Source organism: Phymastichus coffea, unplaced genomic scaffold (genome assembly GCF_024137745.1).
Source record: "Phymastichus coffea isolate CEN01 unplaced genomic scaffold, Cenicafe_Pcof_1.1 PCOF00060, whole genome shotgun sequence".
NCBI classification, from domain to species: domain Eukaryota; kingdom Metazoa; phylum Arthropoda; class Insecta; order Hymenoptera; family Eulophidae; genus Phymastichus; species Phymastichus coffea.
In genome coordinates this window covers 557,081-565,039 of record NW_026706871.1, presented here as the reverse complement: position 1 = coordinate 565,039, position 7,959 = coordinate 557,081, and positions in this window count along the sequence as shown.

Below are 7,959 nucleotides of genomic sequence, written 5' to 3'. Positions count from 1 at the left end.
ATAACGAATTTTTCCATGCATTAAATTTGCGGCAACATAAGTAATAGAAAAATGTAAAGATAAGCCCCAAATTTTTAAATGACAATACGTTTGGATTAGACGAAAGATCTATAGATTATGACGCCATTAAGATGGATAGAAAATTCATTTGAGTACTACTGACTTTAGTAATTGAATCAGACACGGAAATCCTCAAAAATGAATCAGGTGTTTAAGTATAATCTCAGTGACAGAGATTTTTCAGGTGAATATAACAGTATATAACTTTTTATTTGATCCTGGGAAAATTCAGGTAAAAAGATTAATAGATTTTGTTAAATTCAAAATAATATTAATAAATTTGGCATAAATTTTAATTAATTTAGAATCCATAATTTAGGATCACAAGTGACATGCAATAATAATATTGAACAAGATTATGAACTATGAATATTTTTAAGGAATCAACATGAGGGAGAACTATAACAATCAACTATATCAATCACTTTTCGTGTGGTATTATTTCAACTAATGTTATTTTTATTAGTGATTTTGTAAAAAATATCGTTAATTGAAATAACTTCTACCAGGCGAGGAGTGGAATCGTTTGGCATACATCAATGCCAGACTTTTCAAAAGTTTGTGTAAGGAAATATTAGGAAATATGTGTAAGGAAAGGGAATGAAATTCTAATAATGTCAATCCCAGTCCTGATTTCTTACTGCGGCTGTTATTAAACTCAATCAACTTGTAGAGCAAATAAAGCATGGCACGATAAATATCGTGTATATTGCACGCAAACTGTGGAACCACTTGAAAAATCAAAAAAAGATCCAGAAATGTCGTTCCTATTCTATATATACTATTAAATATCGCGCGACTTTCTTATCGCTAAAATAACGATTTGTACCTAGCCCATTCTTATACAAAGACGTACATTGCCCCGTTACAAAAGAACATCGCTCCGCCCTAGCTATAGAGGCACTTTCGCTCGCTCTCGACTCTTTCATTCCGAGCGCGCGCTTTTTCCTTCCCCTTCATTTTTTTTTTCTCTCGACGCCCTTTTCTTTATGCCGCTATCTCGGCGAGGGCGCGCGCGAGCCTCCTTTTCCTATCGCTCTGACCCAACATCTCGATAACGCGTCGCGCGCGTCGCAAAGCAACAGGACCTTTTCTCGATTGCGCCTTTGTCGGGGTCCGCGTCATTTTTTCCAACCGCTCGGTGGATCATTGTCGGTTGGAATGTTACGGACGGATTTACACGAACGCCGTGCAGCTTTTCGACTTGACAATCAGTTTGAAGAGCGAATCGAAATATTCGATCACCGAGCAGTGATAAGAATAAGATTTTCGAGTGCAGAATTGAAAATAACTAACCATGGCTCATTGAGCGCGAGTGTTAAATAAAACCGTTAGTCTCCGAGGCACGCCATGAAAGAATCTCGGGTGCCCGTCTCTCTCTGTCCTATCGCAATCGTAACACCCCTCGGCGATCGCAAGCCTCGATAAACTTAGTGTCAATTAGCGGCGCGACGCATCGCCTACAGCTCGCAATCCGACAAAGCGAGACCAGAAGGAAAAAGAGGGGTGGATTTAATCGACGGGGCGTCCCGTTTTCGCCCGAAGAGATAAGGATCCATTTGCTCCTACACATATATAAGAGAATTTCACATGCACGTGTACCCTCCCGCCCCCTTCTCTCTCTCTCTCTCACTACGCGAACCCCCTTTCTTGACTTGTACGATAATAAAGTTGAGTCGAATTTATTGTAGGTGGTATATCGTTGGCTTCAGAATATTATTTAAGTATCTCATTTTTTTTCTCAAGTATTGAACCTTACCTAATCAAATTTTAATAGAGCTTGTCTGTTGTTTTTTTAATGTAGCCTATGTCGGCGATAAGTAATGAATGAGATGTGTTATACGATACAGAATTTTATTGCAGATCGTCCTCTTTGTTGCTCCGAAGAATAATCATTTAGCCGGGCTGCAATCACGAAAATAGCAACTGGCTTAGCAGCTAATTAGAGAGACCACAGAGTCAAATAATCGACCGACGGGCGTTTAGCGTGTTGGTCCATTCTCCGGGTCGGATTCGATTTTTCCGCGCGCGCAACGCAGAGCTGCACCTGCAGCATGCGAGCGAGCGAACAAAACAGTGGTGCGGCACGGGTCGACGGACCAGCGTCATCGCAGCTGTCATTACCGAAGCTTGCGCGCGAAAAGCACGCTGATTACACTATTGTGCGAGCGGCTTGTTTCAGTTAATCGCGACGCCCGGCGTTTTGTTTCCCTTTTAGCTACTCTGCTGCCACTGCTGCTTTTGTCTCTGTTATATCTATATAGTTGTCTGACGATGAACATTACTCGGCTGGATTATCTTGCTGCTCAATTACGTTACTGATTTTTTTTCGTTCTTCTAGCGCGTTTATCCGCAAAATCAACAGCATATTACAATATATTCAACTTCGGCTGTGAAGAGTATCTTAAGATTCTCATCTACCAAAGTTTCAAATGTTTCATTTTGGCAATTTATATCACAATATTTGGTCCACCGTCACTTATAAAATTATTTTGGCTTGCTCGTTGAATAAGTTCAAATAACATAACACATTATTTGTGATACCCAAAACATTATTAAAATTAAATGGAGAAATTAGATTTATTTTATTGGATTTTTTATAATTTAATTCCATTAATGCTTGATTAACAGAAATTTGGAAAAACATGGAATAATATGTCATGAAATAGAAAGACATTTACTGTATGAACTGAATTACGCAGAACGTTTTGATAATGATGAAATCCAAAAAAGATATTTAATGAAAATAAAACCATGTCAATATATTATTATTTTGGTGTAGTAACATCAAAGACTTCATCATTTTGTGAAGCACTAAAAATTTAATTTTATAAACATCCCAGAACCAGATCACACAAGAAACTAGATCATATCACTTCATCGGAGACGACGCTTACCTACTCTTGGTTAATTATTGGAAAATTTAAGAGAAAATTGCACCATCACTCAATGTAAATATAAAATTATATTAAAAAAAGTTTTAAAACTTGTTCTGAAATATTATTATTTTATTTATTTTACTTTAGTTAGCAATTATTCGCAGTTTAATTTATAATTTAAGAGTATTTTTAACATTTCATCTTGTTTAGTTTTCTAGGACTTCATCGTTTAGAATGAAGTGCGATATAACAATTTTATATATATGTGGAATTTCTATAATATAAACATATGAGTCTATTTGCAACAGTATTCTACTGGCTAAGTGTTGTTGAGCCTAATGTTGAAAGGTTTTTCTACTGATTGTTGGTGTATCAGGTTTTCGTGAACTTTAAATTTCTTTAAAATATAACTTAAATATGAACTTATACTTTAAAATATAAACTTTAAATTTCTTTTGCGTGTTAATGCCATTAGTCGGTTTAAACTTATTTATATTAAATTTTGCATCTTCAAAAACAGAGCAATTAAATTTCAAAAATTTTATTTTCAGGCGAACAGCTTCCTCAAAATAGAAAGAACTCTATTTCTTCATAAAGATGGCTTCACGAGGAATGATATATTATAAAAAATTAGAATTACTGTTAAATGTATACTATAGCGAATAATAAATTGTTTTCATCATTGCTGCAATTTATACCATGAATTTGCTTTGAAAACAAATTAGATATGTTTTCTGATTTTTCAATGTTTTTATTAATGTTTATTGTCATAGTATAGAAGATGCCTAGGTAAAGCATGTAAAATCAGTACTTTTCATATTTTGATACAATCAAACAGTCATCTTACAGAACAATTTACAATTAAATGCATTTTACTTATATTTAAACAGTAATATTGTACCTCACCTTTGCCTCTACTCTGACATTTTCCTTGCAGGTCGCGAAGAAGAAACACAGCTCAAAATAACCATGAACAGAGTAAAAGGAATTATTGATCGTGATATGTTGCTAATCAATCGATATGAGTGATTTTCTTGCTGTATTTCTTCTGTATGTAAATATAAAATTGTTAAAAATATTTCTTTTATTTTCTATTATAAAAATCTAACGATACAGAAGTTATTTGGTGGCATTGTTGATTTTCTTAATAATTTTGAACGGAGCCTTCCTAATTACTTTGAACCATTCGTGTTTTTCCCTTAATGCATCAAAAATTGTAAAACGGAACTTTCTAATCATCTTAGAAGTTAACTTATCGAGCTGACTTATCGTAGTTAATTTTTTTTCATTGGTATAAAATGTGAATATTTTGTCTTGAAAAGTGGTGTATCTTGTGGAGAATTCAGATTGTATGTGTAGTTTCCAGTGTCTATTGGTTTATTGTGAAGAGGAGGAGATCCACCCCTCAAATCCAATGGAAGTTATAAGTCATTTCAAATTATCAGCTTAGCTGGGACGACTTAAAAGACACAATGAAATCCAATGATCCCAATCTTTCTCTACTATATATTTAAATATGTGTTCGCGTATTGTTTTATTCTGTCGTTTTACTTATCCATTCGAATGCTGGTGTAATGGTGTTGATCTAGTTTTCTGAATCCTAACAAATGAGAGTTTTTGGCTAGCATAGCTTCAAAGTCACAGCCCTGACCGGTATGAATATCAAAAGGAACTCCGTATCTACACAATTTCACGAACTTTCGCAATAGACTTTGTTCTCACATTGGAGAGTCGACAGCCTTCAACCAATTTAATGAAACAATCCGTTATGACTAAAAGTTGCTTATTGTCAAAAGAAAAAATGGTAAAGAAGCTTACAACCTACATTTGAAATCGTTAAAAAAGTGATCTTAAATCTTCATCTAATTAATTCATCTAACTCCATTTTTCGTAACACAAATCTACAGTAAGATCTACACCAATTCATTAATAGTGCTGATTATGTGATCAACGTAACCCAGGGTTTCAGCTAAAATTTTATAAGCGACTTGTATTATACGCATTAGCTTCGCGATAATGTTTACTCTACGTATAACACAATGGTAAGTAGAGAATAAAGGGTGTTTTGATAAAACTAATAGGATTGTCGTTTGACGTTTTGTATTCGCAGAATGATTTTTTTTTATTTTAAAATATATTTGTACTTCGTAAAAACCGTTTTTATTTATTTTCTATTATAAAGGCAAACGATGCAGAAGTTATTTGATGGTATATAATGCAATACTGCAAATTCCATAGCATCGATAAAAGACTTTTTTGTTCCCACGCCATTATATATATGTACGCAGATAACTGTTTAAACCGACAGCGGCAGGAGCCAATAAGTCAATAGACAGAGAGAGAGAGAGAGAGAGAGAGAGAGAGAGAGAGAGAGAGAGAGAGAGAGAGAGAGAGATAAAAAAGAGAAGAGCACAGGTAACACATATCGCGAATGATGGCGCTCACCTACACAGAGCTATATAGACGATGTTTAGGAGAGGCGTGCACGTTTTGGCGCGCCCAAATTCGAGTCACACGCGCTCGGCCAGTTGACGTATTCATCTCGTGTGTAAGCCGACTATATAAAATACTAAAAGCCAGGCCGTTCGCGAGCGTGAGAGCACGGTCCCTGTTGCGAACGCTCTATTTTGTTGCTGCTGCTGCGCTGCGAGAGCGGCCTTCGAATAAGTCATATTGTGGCTCTATTTTGATATGGCGATGGCGGCCGCGCGTCGCTCGGAATGCAGAATACCGCCACCTCTTTCTCTTTCTATTCAAACAAAGTCAAATTCGATTTGCTCGTCTCCCGCCGACGGGGATAGAAGCGCACAGGATCCGTCTCTGTCTCCCAAGCTCTATGTCTGACAATGCGTCTCGTTATATCAGCATCTTGGCTTTACGCCAATTACCGCTCATTATTATGTGTTTACTTAAACTGAAAACAGATACTGGGTGAGATGTACGTTGACCGATTTTTTTGTGACTGGATATCATCTGACTCTCTGGACTATTTAACGTCTCATTCGAAACAATGTGCGAATAATCAACAAATGTTTGTCTATTGCTAAAATGTAAAAATGAAATGCATATTATGTTCAGGCTACTAAAATATTACGTCATTTTTGTACTATTTTTATTTAGAACTATTATTCTACTCTTCGTCTTGTTTACTCATTCGTGGCAACTGATTTAAATGTACGCTATTTATGTTAATGATTAAATATTCATCAAAGTTATGAAAATTTTTCAAAAGCTCAACAATTATTATATTGCTAATATTGTCATCGTAACAATTCAAATTTCTATAGAACTATTTTTGAACAATCATTGTTTAATTTTTTCATAAAAGGGTAACCAACGTAACCATGACTCGGTAACCAACGATCTCGCCACCCTAGCAGCTCTATACGTAGTAAAAACAGAGAAAAAAGATATTGCGTCAACAAGAAAATGGTTGCTTATTAGTAGTAAAATTCTTTTGACATATAAGTATTCTTATTGATAAAACTGTTCTTATGGTTATGTTACTCGTTAACTTATTATTCGCATTTTATTCATCGATCATACACGCACTAAAAAACTTTTTGAAACTCCTCAAGGAATGTTATTCAATATTATATAAAAAAACATACATTTCATTAAAATGATAAAAGCGATGATCTCATCGAAATTGAACAAAGCTATAAAACTAAATAGACACTTATTACTCGGACGTTTTAATAATATCTTGATGAGTGGAAACTTTACTTAGGCGTAAACATGACATAGGTCCCTCCTAGAGAAATATTACGGATTTTTAATTTACACACTATAACGGTACAGCATTGTAACACATGAGTTTCAATAGTATTTGACATTTATATATTACTTATATATTAATATTTAAAGTAGTTATTAAATATACAAAATTTTCACGATAAATTTAATCTGTTATTTTACATTTATCTTGAAATATTTATTAAACTGACAAAATTATAGAGTAGTCACGTATTGTAGCTCATGTTTGACCGACTTCTGGACTTTCTCGGACAGAGAGTTTTCTCAAACCACTTCACCCTCGATCGCTAGAGCCGTTTTCTATTTCTTTAATAAAATGTCAAATTTTTCTAATGAAGTTCGATTGCTAAAAAATAATAAAGAGAGAAAGGATTAAAGTATTCACGATCTTTTATAAACGCCGCAGTGCAGTCTGCTCGGTAACACTTTTACCGAGACAAACAAAAAATATATACGGATTTAAAATGATTATAGTATGACCAAGCTCCCACTTTGCACGCCAGTAAAAGGAAAGATTCTTTATTCAGTTTAAGACGTTGTAAGATGGATACACGATGTTTCCAAGTCGTTTCATAAGCACGTAAAAATCAATTGGAGATGTTTTTAAGATACTTTTCAGATGATATTATTGTGTAAAAAAATGTTTGTTCATGTATTTTTGATGCTGTCGCCAGCTTCTTATCGCTTCACAACATATAGGATTACAGTTTCGTGCTGCACCTCAAACTTCAGGTGAAAATGTTTTCACTCGCGGTGAAACAAGTGGCGCCACTCGCGGAGTGGGTAAAAGTGCAACTTCTTCCACCGTAGACAAGCCGTGAAAACGCGTGCTTTCGCCCGAGGGATAGAGAAAATAAGATTTTTATAAATTTATGTTTAATTTTTTTTAATTATGTAAAGATGTTTTCAGATGTTTTTCGTGTATATTTTATGAAAATTTCGAATACTGTGTCATACATTTTTAGATTATTGCAAGACAGTCACAAGATGTTTTTATGAATAATATTATTTTTTATTCTAAATATCAATAGTGGTTTTTTTGAAGTAAGTACATAGGCGTATTTCTTTTTTTCTTATGTACAGCATTTTACATCAATCGAGGAAATTTATAAGACATTTTTAAAACGAATGAAAAACGCTTTCACAATACTTGTAATACTAGAATGTAATTTCTATAAATTTTATGACAGCTCGCATGGCAGCACAAGAATATTACCCTATTACATTATAATTACTCAACTCAAGTGCATAACTATAGAAATCT